We start from the raw sequence: 14,824 nt of genomic DNA on the forward strand, positions 1-14,824 counted from the left end.
TGCCATTATTAGTAGACACAAAAGCCATAATCTGTATTGTTGGCAGGAGTGAGCAATGAAAGGTTTCCTAAAAAGCAACTATATTTATCCTCCTTAACTGGTTTTTCAGGGCTTGGCTGTGAAAGAACTGCTGCTGTGGGACAACGACAACTGCAGCAATGCCTTGGAAGGAAATGTACTTCTAGGTTGCAGTGTTATCAGTACCCACTGATGCACAACAGTACTGCTCACTAATTCCTCCCCTCTTATTTGAACAGTAAAGTTACTAACTAAAAAGAGTAAATTATTCAAATAAATATGGTGTTTTTCTTTCCCTTTTTTTCTCTCTTTTGGTAGAGTCACAAATGTAGGTATTTAATTTCATTAACTGTATTTCTCAATAAAGTTTTCCCAAATTCATTAACTGTATTTCTCAATAAAGTTTCTACAATTTTTTGGATTCTGTAGGAGGCAGCTAAAGGAGCGCTAAAGGGAAATTCATTGCTTTATGTGTGTTTAATAAAAAGGAAGAAAGCTCTAAAGTCAATAATCTAAGCCTCCCAAAAAGCTAGGAAAATGTAAATTAAACATAAGGCAGATAGAACAAAGAGAATAGCCAAGATTAGAGCAGAAATCAATGATACAGAATATAGAAAAACAATAAAGAGAAACAAAGAAACCAAAAAGTTGGTTCTTTGAAATGTTCAACAAAATCGAGAAACTTTTAGCTAGATTCACCAAGAATAAAAGTGAGAAGACATAAATTATCAAAGTCAGGAATGAAATGAACATATATATATGTATATGCATGACTGGGACATTGTGCTGTACACCAGAGATTGACACCTTGTAATTGACTGTACTTCAATTAAAATAAAATCAGGAATGAAAGAAAATATACTACTGCAGACCTGCAAAAATTAAAAATAGTAGAAGGTAATATTATGAACAACTTTATGAACTCGATTAAACAATTTTGATGAAATGGGTAAATTCCTCAAAGAGATACAAGTTACCAAAACATATTCAAGAAGAAATAGAGTATCAGAATAGACCTATAACAAGTAAGAAATTAAAACAGTAATTTAAAGTTTTTCTCACAAAGAAAATCCCAGGCCCAAATGACTTCACTGGTGACCTCTATCAAACATTTAAGGAAGATAATGCTAATCCTTCACAAGCTCTTTCTGAAAATAGAAGAGGAAAAAACAGTCTACTCAATGTGAAGATTGCTCAGTCAGGGTACATCTCAATTTTGACCCACGGACCACATCACTAATTAAGACATAAATGCCCCTCCTTTTGATCTCATCAGTGTCATGAAAGAAAACACACTTCCACAGAGGGAAGTGGCTTCCAAGTTTCAGCGATATGAATGTATCATCTGGGTGGATATAATTTCTGTCCACTCAGTAATTACTTCTTGAAACAGAGTGACACACTACAACTTGTACGCTAGAATAGCTACAGTATCTCAAAGAGTAGTTCACAGTCATCAAAATCTGCCCATCTCTTCTGAAATTGTTTATTTCCCTGAAATTGCTCTACAATTTTTTGGATTCTGTTTCCTTTGACTTCAAGGAATTCTATAATAGGAAATGAGACATGTCCAGTATTTTTGCAGTAAACATCTTTGCCACAAGCAGTTTTGCTGCACAACGAATTGGCCCAAAGGCAATTAATTTCCATTAAAGATAAGTAACTAGGTGACAGTTTGGTTTGACAGTTTGGTTCCAAATGGTTGATAGTCTGGTTTCATTTCTCCATTGATGCAGTACTCCCATTTTTATATTATATAAATTATAGGCATCATAATGATCTATATGGCTGTGCATAGACATGGTGGTTTTAAAATAGTGGGTGATAACAACTATGTATATGGATTTGATAAAAAAATACAGTGATAAGTAAACTTACTGGAAGTGTGAAATGAGAGAACGTAAAACCAGGTTACATATTATACTAGAAAATAACTTACCAGTTTGCAAATCCTTCAGTGAGCACAGTCATCCCTCTCACCTGTAAAAACCAAAAGTTTACTAAGCTATGCAAATATAAAAGATGCCATTAGTAATTCACAATAGTCCTTGAGAGCATTAATTATCCATCCTTTAGCTACAACATTCAACAACAGCTTGTTCTCTAATGCAATCTTTCCCAAATTTATCACATAATGTTACAAGTTTAGGCAAAAGAAGAATCAAGCTCTATCTTGATTCTGATATAGACAGAAGTTTGGCACAGATTCTGGCTTAGATGATTTGGTGAAATATAAGAACAGGGCATGTGATGGAACCTTTAAATGTAGTCCAGATACGTACTATCAGTTATATACATTACATATATTGATGACAAACAGCAACTTCTTGATCTGTTTGTGTTACCTCAGATTTACATGTAAATCTCAAGAATCTTATAGACTTTTATATTACAAAGGACTTATCTCTAACTTAGATCCTGAATTCTTAATGATTGACTTTGAAAAAGGAAGTAGTATTGTTTTCTCCAGATATACTCGAATACAATTGTAATCAGGACTCTACACACATATTAAATTAATTAAAATATTTTTCACAATAAAATTTTTGGGTTTTTTTTAACGTTTCATTATGTCCTTTTTAATGTCCCTCTTTCATTTTCGTTATTTTATCTTTCATGGCAAAATTGTTATGGCCAATTAGTTGTGCAGAGAAACTATTTGCTGGAAATTGCTTGCAGTGAAGATTCTTACCATGAAAATACCTAGAACAGAAATGAGGTTCCTCTACAGTGGCTATTTCTATAATCTACATATAACCCATGCCTATTAGTCTGGTTTCTCCAGAGAAACTGAACCAATCTCTGTACAGATAAAGAGATTTGTTATAAGGAATCAGCTCATGTAATTACTGAGGTGAGAATTCCACTACCTGCAATTGGCAGGCTGGAGTCCCAGGAGAGCTTATGGCATAGTTTTAGTTCCAGTTCACATCCAAAGGCAAGAGAAAACCACTATCCTAGCTTGAAGACCATCAGGCAGAGAGAGTAAATTCTCTCCTGCTAAGCTTTTTTATTCTAATCAGGGATCCAACAAATTGGACAAGGCCCATCCATACTGGGAGAGCAATCCACTTTACTCAGTCAACTGATTCCAGTGGTACTCTTATCTAGATAAAGGGACACACCTAGAAAAATGTTTAATCAAATATCTGGGTACTCCAGTGGCTCAGTCAAGCTGACACATAACATTAACAATTATACCATGTCTTATCAAACAATCTGCCCACGATAGCAAATGAGATCACAATCATGCAACAAATATTTGTTAATTCTTATTATGTATTTGTTTCCAGTGCAGGCTCTGGAAAAACAGTAGTAATTAAAATAGACAAGACCTCTGCCTCATGGAGTCGGCATTAAGAAGTATATTCCATAGTTCATAGGTAGTGGCTTTCAACTGTCTATTGAAGGGCCTCCAGGCTTTTGCAAAGTTATCCCACCCTACACTGTCCAAATATTCTAGAAATTCAATCAGTTAGTCAGCAACTACTTGTTAAATGAATGACTGTCAGCCATTTCCTTCATCTCTCACTTCCGGGGCCTGTGCTGTATCTGAGTCATCAGGTGCAGGTGCCTGACATCTGACATCCATGGGTCACAGCTGACTCAGCTCTTGATGGTCACCACTGTCACCCTCCCAGGTATGCCATCACTGCCTAGGACTCTGAAGACGCCAAAGGGATCTTGGTTCCTTAGAGCCCTCAGCTCAGTGGGAACGGGCTAGGTTCCATGCAGAAGTAGTGGGGGTGGATGGACTTGAGGGCCCCATTATTCTCGCTCTCTGATGTTACACTATGACTCGTGGGTGAACAAAAAGGGCTGTTTGTACTCAAATCACTTAAAGAGTGGCTAAAACAAACACATTTGTGACTGAAAAAAAAAAGATTTATAGTCACTTACACTTATTTGAATCTGAAGGAGGCAGTGAGCTAGGGAACCGAAACTGGGACCCATCGCAGAGACTTCTTTAAAGTTTAAAGTTAACCTATAGCTAGCCCCAGAAAATACTTGGGTGATGGAAAAAGCTACCTGTGGAAACAGAGCCCTGACGTGACCTGATTAATATATCCATATTGTTTAAGAAGCCCACTGGCTTGACTTGTTTGCTCAGTTGAGCCTGACTACATTGTTTGAGGGTCTATAGTTAACCTGATCTTGTTTTTGCAGAGTGTTTGTTCCACAGAGCAGAACAAACTGGAAAGCAAGGAGGAAAAGAGCAAGCAACGAGGCGGAGACATGAAGCCACAAAGAAGACAGATAAAAGGACCTAGCCAGGACCCCAAAAGCCAGAGTTCGTAAATCAAGCCACCTGGGCTTACAGCTCCTGGACTCGAGTGTCTTTCTCACACTAGCGTCTTTTCCTCTTTTCTTTTTTTTGAGCAATAAAGCAGCTTTCACTCTGCCCCTTTGTCTCCACTGTGAATTCTTTCACAGCTGGAAGGCAACAACCCACTCTTTGGGGTCCTCTCCCTTTTAGGGGGCTCCCCTATCTGCTAACAAATCCCAGGAAATTGGAGGAAGGTTCGGGAGGAGGCTGAGAACCTAAGTAACACAAGCCATGCTGTACACAAACTGCCTGTCGGCTGATGAGTCTTTGCCTTTGGATCAGCCCCATGCATCTGATGCCTCTTTCCCTTAGGATGATTTATCTCCTAAGAGGTGCTTCACTCCTGATACAAACAGATTTCTGGTGAACCACCGCCACTTGTCCTCCAGACATGCCTGGTCATGTTTTAGCCCCAGTAGTGCACACAGCTGCAGGTCAAACTGACACCCCCACTACTCACACAATCAGTTTGAATCTGAACTACCACCTCCTTGAACAAATCAATAACAAACTTGTTTGCCCTCCCTGAGGCTGTAAGACAAGTGTGTTTGATGTCTTGCCATCTCAGTAAAAAAATTCAATCTTGTGAGTCATGAGGGATCTGACAAGTTGGTTCTATTTGAGGCCTTTAATCCCCAAAGTTCTTGATTTTAAAAAAGTTCCTCTGCAAAAAGTTCCTGCTGTGTATCCTATGTGACTAAAATTTAAAAATTATATTTCTAGAATTTGCTCTATCTCCTTCCAATGAGCCCTTCAAATATTTATATGGTAACATTTGAAGGCCAAGACAAAGTTTCAAACTTGGTATCTCCTTTTCTGTTACACAATACAAAATCCGACTTTCCCAGTTCCCAGCACAGACTCTCCTAATTAATGATATAAAAGAGGCGTGACAGGCCAGCCTCCACGCTGGCCTGGGCAAGCTGCTAAAATATTGCCTTTTGTCTTTTCATTACAGGTGTTCCATTTGTGATAAGTTAACTCAGCTCTTCCAGGTTTAGAACACATTTCTCAAATTCTTCACTGGCAAATGAATTGATCCCTTGTAGTCTTTGTGTACCTGTATAATGAATTTTATTTTGCTTCGTTTTGGTATTGATTAGATTATCAACAACTACCATTTATTGAGAGCTAGGCATAGTTGTAAGACATTGTCTCCAATTTTTATAACAACCAGATATTATTCTTCACATACAGCAACTGAGGTAACAGTGGCTGAAAACATAACTTTACTTACTTGCCCAAGGTCACCCAACCAGACACTGTAAACTGAGGTTTAAAAAGGTTTTGCTAAATAGCTAGGTTCCCTGTGTGTCAGTGATACTTAATGCAATAACGCATGATGCCGTTACAACACAGCTATGGTTAGAAAGACAGAGTGAAATTTTGTGGTTGAGTTAATGCTTAGGAAAGATGTTTTGAAAACCAACCTCCACACAGTTTCCTGTGTTCTTCTCACTGATAATGGCCTACATGAGGGAGAAACAATGCTCTTAGCTCTCTTCCATTAGAAATGCACAAGAACAACTTGCAAATGGAATTTTGCCCCATATTAACTCCAACTGAAGCCAACCCTATTTGTTCTCATTTGGCATCAGATTTTAAACATGGTCACGAATATGCTTTCATGTTTAGTAAAAATAAAGATGATGTTATAGTGGAAGCAGTGGCACAATACTGAACAATATACTTGGTGTTGCTGTAGCAATATTAGAATATGTAAAAAAACAAAAACAAAACCAAAAGGGGGCATGTTCAAAGTTTTTAAATTGCAAAGACTTTACCCTTTACTACTATTTACCAGGTGGGAAGTCAATGATTAGGAGGACAGGAAAAAAAACAAACAAACAGGAAAATGTACTAAAAAATTATTTAACTGGGAAATTAGACAAAATTGGCAGTATTACTACAGTTGGATTACTATGGGTTGTAAATTATTGATATTACTGCTGTAAAATTTCTCAGGGGTGAGAAATTGTTATCTTTCTGAATATTCAACCTGTATTTCAACTAAAAGGATGATTAATATTTTGAGTAAACTTGACTCTGATGTGGTTTTAGACACATTTATTTCAGAGTGTCTTATCTCTCTTCTGCATACAACTTGTCACCAGTTAATCTTTTCAATAAGTTTTTCTGTAAAAAAAATTTTTTTGCTTTGCAAATATCAACCACATATAACTCTTCAGGGAAGAAAGTGGTCATAAAAATGGGGAAATTAATTCAAAACAGGAAAAATATCAGAAATCATAGCTCTCAGTGTCAGCTGTCGACCCCCCAGAAGAATCAAATACTAAAGCAAAGCTTATTTTATCAGATTTGCTGCAATGAGTGAGAATACCATCTTGCCAGAAAGTTAACAGTTTCCTAAGAAGAGGGAAGCCGGGGGAAAATATTTGAAGGGTTTTGTGACTTAGGCTGGGAGATTTTAGGTGGATATTGCCAAGGAAGAGGACTGACTGAGTTTGTGCAAAGTTTAGGACGTGCCAGCCTTGGAGTGGAAGGCACAGTGAGATGAGGCCTGAAAGTGCCGGTGAGTAAACCAGCAGTCCTGGTAAGTTAGTCGTTTCGGTTGTTTCACCATTTTAGCTTGCAGTAACAGTAACTTCCTGGAGCAAATGGCTAAGTTAATTTTGCCTGATCACACAATTACTTTGCACAGGGAAAGAAAGTATGTTGGTTTCTGGTGGACCTGCTTATTTAACTCTGAGGCCATCATTGCCACCAAGCTGATGGGTCTTTGGCTGTAGCACTACTTTTGAGGATGTCTCGTCAGCCCCTGTTTTACCTACTCTAAGAACCATGTATAAGAATGGTCCCAGGGAAATAATCCCACTACGTGACCCCGCACGTGCTCTCTCGCCTCATCCTCCCACCCCATCTAGCTGGGTTTTGGGTAGATACCTGGCCTAAGCAGTCTATTCCTGACCCAACTCTTCTGCCACAAGTATTTGAAATTGGAATTTAGAGTACTTTGAAAATCTATTCTCTTTTGTTGATCTGAATACACATAAACTCCTGAGTAGCTATATTTCATCATATAACCTGTTTATTAATTACTCTCATTTCTGTATAAATATAATATTTAAAAAATAACGGCCCCCAATGGAGCCATGAGGGACATCCCTTTCCTGGAGAACACTGGCTCTCTTGAATATATTTTGTCTGGAGTCCATAATCTTTTAGTCCCTTTTTATTATTTAAATAGTCTCATTTTAGCATTTAAAGAGTCAGTACCAATTATTCTTAAAATTCAGCCTCATTAACTAATTTAATGCCATTTTCCTTTCCCCCTTTGCAGGTTGCCTATTTCTCATGCAGCTTAAAGAAGAGGTTTAATCTACTCTTCCCACATTTCCCCCTCCACTTTCTCTTTTTCCGCTGGTGTTGGGGAGGAACAGAGTTAAGGGAGGGTATACACATATCTCAGAGCCAGATGGCAGCCCTCTTTTGTTCTTTATCACTGTTTCTTAACTCTGTCTGGCCAACTAATTTCCACAAGATGCCGGTGTCTAAATATTGGCTTTATCCTGGGATGCAGGTTTCCTCCCTCTCTTCCTTGGTGTAGAAGTTCTGGCCTGGGTTTGACCTCTTCCTCAGTTCCTGCGAACTTTTTATCCTGCAACCTCTTGCTGCTGGGGTCCCAATAAATGACTCTCTAGGACAGGGGAGCTGGTAGAATTGATCAAGCCCATGATCTTTCGGTGCCCAGTCCCTAACATGATTGTTAGAAAATGACAATGAGAAAATGATTACAAAATTTTAAAAGACACATATTGACAAGGAAAAGGGAGCAAGACAGGAAACAGCAGTAGAAAAAAGATAGCATGATTTTTTTTTTCCCAGAAACAAGATAATTTAAGCTGCAAAACCCCAGACAAGCACCAATTGGAGATGTTACTCAGATGGGAAGGGTGCAGGGGAGGACTGAAAACAGGAGGACCTGTTGAAATATTTAGATGCGATGCTTAACCCTCCACATCCAACTCCACACCCTGCATTGCCAGGCACATACTCCTTCCTTTCCTTGGCAGAAAACTCAAGATTCAGTTTTGCAGAGAAAAGAAAATGAATTCAAGAGCATTAGATTTAGCCTAAGGTAACAGAAGAGGTACAAAGGCATCATATTAAAAACAAGTTTTAACAGAAAGAGACACTCTATACTAGTCTGCATGGGCAGCCAGAACAAAACACTACGGACTGGGTAGCTTGGGCAGCAGAGATTTATTACCTCACAGGTAGAAGTCCAAGGTCACAGTCTGGCAGGGCCAGTCTCTGTGAGAGTTCTCTTCCTGGCTCGTAGACAGCTGTCTTCTCACGGCAATGAGAGAGAGAAAGAGCTCTCGTGTTGTGTTTTTATAAAAACACGAATCCTATTAGATCAGGACTCCATATTACAGCCTTGTATAACCTTAATTATCTCCATAAAGGCTTTATCACCAAGTACGGTCATATTGAGGATCGGTGCTTCAACATGAATTCCCTCTAACACGTTTTACAGCTTGTCTCTCAAAATACTGGCAGCAGACTTTATCCTTGAGGGAAAGCAAGGTAGATTCTCTTCTGGGGAAACTGAGAAGTCAAAAGGAAAATAGCTGTGGATACTCACATTTGGAGAACCTCTAAAGAGTACCTTACAAGAGGCTCACCAGTAGATGAGCCCCACCTGTGCATGGAGAATGAGGATTCTAGAGAATTTTTTCTTAAATATGAACAGATATCAAAGAATTATCAGGTATTTGGGCCTCAGATAAAAAATAAAGAAGCCAAAATAAACAAACAATGAAACTCTAGGAAAGAGAGACAAATCAGGGAACATAAGAAAATGTAAAAAAAAAACCCCAAAAAACAAAAAGGAATTGATCCCCCAGAGATATAAAATAAGACATAGTATTTATGAAATAAGAGCAAGAAGTTATTTAAAAGAGATATTAAGGGAATAATAAAAGAGCTTTAGAAATTAAATCTGTGTCAGTCAAGGCTTGCCAGAGAAATATAAAGAATAGGAGATTATAATATATATATATGTTGCCACAAGGAACTGGCTCATGTGAATATGGAGGCTGAGAAGTTCCAAGTCCTATAATGGGCACTGTTTAGTAACTGTGATTGTAATAATTGATTCAGGAATGAATCATCAATAAATTCTAAACCAACCAGATGAAAGTTTGCTGGGTAACAGTATGTACATACTTAGTAACTTTATAGCAGAGAAATTGGGTAGATATCACTCTACCAAAATTTTCAAAGTTAACATCCTGAGAAATGGGGCAAAGCAACATCCCATGCCTCACTGAGAACAAAAAACCATTTCTGCAGATTTCCTACCAAAAATCATTACTTGGATCCGATCATGAGAAAACATCAGACAGGTCCATATTGAGGAACATTCTACTTAATGACTTGCCTGTACTCTTCAAAAATATCAGGGCAACAAAAGAAAATAAAACATTTAGGAAAAATCACCTGATTGGAGGTGATCTAATGAACTGTTACAGGTAAACACAGCACATAATCCTAAACTGAATCTTGGACCAGAAAGGAAAAAAATGCTTAATATAAAAGCGTTATTGGGAGTTTCTAGCCAGGTAAATTAGGCTTTTCTAGATGGAAACTAAGAAGTAAAACTATCTTTATTTGCATATGAAATCACCTTTTATGTAGAAAATCCTAAGAAATCTACCGCAACCTACTAGAGCTAATACGTGAATCCAGCAAGGTTACAGTATACAAGATCAATATACAAAAATCAATTGCATTTCTATACACTAGTGGTAAACAATCTGAAAATTAAGAGAATAATTGCATCAAAAAGTATAAAATACTTATGAATAAAGATAACCAAAAAAAGTAAGACTTATACATTGAAAGCTACAAAACATTGTTGAAAAGAATCAAAGAGCACCTAAATAAATGGAAAGACATCCGTGTTCATGAACTGAAAGACTTTATGTTAAGATGGCAAAACTCTCCAATGATCTACCAACGGTTTAATGTAATCCCTTTCAAAATCCCAGCTGGCAGCTTTTTTGTGGAACTTGACAAGCTCATGTAAAATACAAGGGATTCAGACTAGTCAACACAATCTTGAAAAAGAAGAAAGTTGGAGGATTCACATGCCCCAATTTGAAAACTTACTACAAAACTACAGTAATCAAGAAAGTGTGGTAATGACATAAAGAGAGCCATATAGATCAGTGGAATAGAATTTAGGGTCTAGAAATAAATCCTAACATTTATGAGCAATTGATTTTAAGCAAGAATACCTGCCAATTTATTGGGGAAAGAGCAATGTTTTTCAATATACAGTTCTGGACAACTAAATACTGCATGCAAAAGAATGAAGTTAGACTTTTACCTCACATGGTAAATATCAGAGCCTTAAATCTAAGAACTAAACCATAACACTCTTTGAAGATGTAAATCTTTATGACTTTGAATTAGGTGATGTTTTCCTGGATATGACACAAGCCACTAAAAAAAGAAAATAGATAAACTGGACTTGATCAAAATTTTAAAATGTTGTACTTCAAAGGACACTATTGTTACATAAATAACTTTTGCATGTATAAAAAACTTACAGTTCAAAGACAGTATGCTTTTAAAATGGGAAATATTTGAATAGCCCATTCTACAAAGATATACAAATTTTCAATAAGAATATGAAAAGATACTCAATATCATCGGTTATTAAGGAAATGCAAATCAAACCACAGTGAAATACCACTTCACACACTCTAGGGAGACTATAATTAGAGACAGACAATAACAAGTGTTGACCAGAATGTGGAGAAACTGGAACCCTCATGTGTGGCTTGGTGGAAATGTAAAACAGTACAGCTGCTTTGAAAACCTGATTGTCAGCTCTTCAAAATGTTACATAGAGTTACCAGATGACCTTGAAATCCTACTGCTAGGCATCTACCCTCCAAAATGAAAACATATGTCCACAAAAAAACTTGTATACAAATGTTCATAGCATCATTATTCATAATAACCAAAAGTAGAAACAATCCAACTGTCCATCAACTAAGGAATGAACAAACAAAATGTAGTGTATCTATAAAATAGAATATTATTTGGCCATAAAAAGGAATTAAGTTTAGATAGGTCTTACAACTTGGATGAACCTCAAAAACAGTATGCCAAATGAAAAAAGCCTGCCACTACATTTTTTGAGCTTGTATTTTGATTAAATATTTATAATAAAGAATTGTTACATGGCATATATTTAAAGAGAAAATAAATAGAAAAGAAAATTGTCATCAATTCATGCTACATCTAAGAAAAATAAAGGCTACTGAATCTTGAGGAAAGCCAAGTAAATTTAAAAAAAATATATATATATATATATATATATAAATTTATTAAAACTTTGAAAACATTTAACTATTTATTGAAGTCAGGGAAATAGGTAAATTCTTAATATGTCAACCCTAGAAAACAACTTCCAGGAATTAATATATCAAAGGATTAAGAAATAAATCTTTATAAAATATTTTAATATTACATTCTTTGTTAAACTGGGACTTAGACCACTTTTGGTATAATTGAACCAATGCTATGATAAATTAGTCAGCAGTAGCACATTCTTCTGTATGAAATGGCCAGAATCAGCAACTCTGTAGAGACAGAAAGTAGATTACTGGTTGGCTGGAGCTGAGTGGGAAAAGGAGGTGAATGGTAATGGATGTAAGGTTTCTTTGCGGGGTAACAGAAGTATTCTAAAATTACACTACTCTATAAATAGACAAAAAGTTACTGAATTGTAGACTTATACCAGGAGAACTTTATGTCTTGCATCTCAATAAAGCTATTAAGAAATAATATGCACGTACAGAGACAGAACTACACGGTAAATGTGGTAAAATGTTAACAGTTAGGGAACCTTAGTGACAGGCATATGAAATTTTTAAATTTTGCAGCTTTTCTGTAAATTATATTTATTTTAAAGTAAAAAATAAAAATAAACTTTATGGTGTTCTCTCACTTTTTAAACTAAATGCATGTATCGTGGTGATGAAATTTAAAAATTATAAAACAGATACAAGTTTAGAATGAGGTAAGGGATAATATGGTCTAGTTAGGACCACTCCAGGACTCCAAGGGGCACCAATCATTAGCATGATAATGGCCAGACATTCTCCACTAATCTGTAGCTTCAAATTCAATAATCAGGTCTTATATGGCAAAATGGGCAAAACTCTAGAGTTGGACAGATGTGTGTTCAAATCCTCGTATCACCAATTTTTAGCTGGTTACCTAGGAAAGTTATTTATGCTATCAGGTACAGTAGGCACCTACTACAATACTGCAATGACTCAGCCCTTGTATAAGGCCCTCCTCCCTGACTGTGGACGTGAACTGTGATTATGCCAGGATAGCCACTCCTATGACTGGTTTATGTCATATGGCATAGTGAGCTTTAAGAAAGTTAATTTTAAGAAAGGATAGACCTAAACTGACCACCCAAGAGTTTTACCTACCTTTTTATTTATTGAAGTATATAGTCTATTGATATGATGATTTCCAGTGTATAGCATAGTGATTCATTTATACATTTATGTATATTCCTTTTCATATTCTTTTTCATTATAGGCCATTACAAGGTATTGAATATAGTTCCCTGTGCCTTGTTTTTTTAATCTGTTTCATATACAATAGTTAGTATCTACAAATTCTGAACTCCCAATTTATCACTTCTCACTACCTTTTCCCCTGGTAACCGTAAGTTTGTTTTCTATGTTTCTGTTTTGTAAATAAGTTCATTTGTGTCTTTTTGTTTATTTGTTTGTTTTAGATTCCCCATATAAGTGATACCATATGGTATTTTTCTTTTTCTTTCTGGCTTACTTCACTTAGGATGATCTCCAGGTCCAACAATGTTGCTACAAATGGCATTATTTTATTCGTTTTTTGTGGCTGAGTACATCAGAGACTTTTAAATATGGGTCTTGAAGTCAGACAGAAAAAAGTCTAAGGTGTAACAGGAGATATTCCTGCTGCCAGCTTTAAAGATGGAGGGGCAGCACGACAAGATGGGGTCAGCCTCTGGGAGCTGAGAGGTACCCCAAATGACAGCCAGCAAGGAAACTGGGATATCAGTTGTACATTCTCAATGAATTGGAATCTGCCAACAGGCTGAATGAGATTGGAGGTGGATTCTTCCCCAGAGGCTCAAGATGAGAAAGCAATCCAGCAGACACCTTGGTGTTATTAGCATTGTGAGATCTGGAGCAGAGAACCCAGTACTGTGAGCTAATAAATGCGTGTTGTTTTAACTTGCTAAATTCGTGATGCTATGTTATGAGGCAATATAAAACTAATACACAGAGTATCCATTTTCCTCACATATTAAATGAAAATAATAGCACTATCTACCTCATAACATGGTGTACTTTTGTCAAATGAAATGATCATATAAAACATTTCACAGACTTTCCTACAGTACATGCTTAATTTAGGTTAGCTCTCATTAGCATTAGCATTACTATTACTTTCATTACTGAGATCAGGTAAATCTCAAGAAGAAATTGGAATCTTCTTTAGTAAATGTGTAATAAGCTTTATTTATTCATTAATGTGCCAACCAAGATACTTTGGCATCCCCAGGATATGAATAGTATTTCTAATATCATCCATAATTAAAGCTGTGGCTTTTATTCAAAATCTGATTTATCCCAATGATGGCATTTCTCAGTGAAAGAGAAATTTCTGAGTCCTTTAAAGTTTTCATTCCAACGCTACCTCTGATGTTTGGATGATGGGTGGGAAATGATGGAGACAGCAGAGAACACTTATAAGTGTCCCCTGAATATGACATTTAAAATTTTATATGTTAACTGTAAAACTGAAATACTTCTTCCAACTAACAGCCCAAAGGTGGTATCCATGAAACGCACAAGCCAAACTACCCAGGTAAAGTCACACTTGTAAAATGGACTGAACAGTTTTGTGTCACCTAATCCCAGCTATGGGCTAACACTCAGTGTGGCTGATACCCATATTCTAAAATCAACTGATTGTAAATGTGCACTTGTGCATGTGTGAAGACAAATAGTACTTACTCCCAGTGGCATTTGTCTTTAGCAATGAAGCAGAGCTACTACTGCTAACCCATATAAATATTAGGGTAGGCTAACCTTACCTCAAACATTCCATAATTTCCATTTATGTTTCATAATATTACCAAGATTGCCATGGATTAATCCTCCTTATTACTGAGTAAGGGCTGCGTCCACTCCTTGATCCTCACTTCCTATCAAATTTAAAACTGTATCAGTATTTTAAGATCTCAAAATTAACAGAGGTGCAGCACTGAATAATCAGATCAATAGAGAATGGCATAGCTCACAAAAAAGATCCACAGATCTGCAATAAAGTTCTACAAAAAATAAAAACACTAGAGTAATGAAGTTGGTACCTATCTTCTCATCAAAGTAAGGCTGTCATTAAACTGTGTAACTGTTTATGAGATTG

General features: G+C 36.5%; 1 long non-coding RNA gene across 2 annotated transcripts in view; it reads right to left on the minus strand.

The window, feature by feature from the left end:
• The window catches only part of LOC140696407 (uncharacterized), a 131,356-nt gene that overhangs the window by 84,283 nt on the left and 32,249 nt on the right, over positions 1-14,824 (minus strand). The window contains exon 2 of one of the 2 annotated variants that reach the window (XR_012072741.1): positions 1,958-1,998. The exons of the other annotated variant lie outside the window; for it this stretch is intronic. This is a non-coding gene — a long non-coding RNA (uncharacterized lncRNA). The remainder of the gene's footprint in view (positions 1-1,957; positions 1,999-14,824) is intronic. 2 annotated transcript variants of the gene reach the window in all.

This window comes from Vicugna pacos, chromosome 1 (genome assembly GCF_048564905.1).
Source record: "Vicugna pacos chromosome 1, VicPac4, whole genome shotgun sequence".
NCBI lineage: Eukaryota > Metazoa > Chordata > Mammalia > Artiodactyla > Camelidae > Vicugna > Vicugna pacos.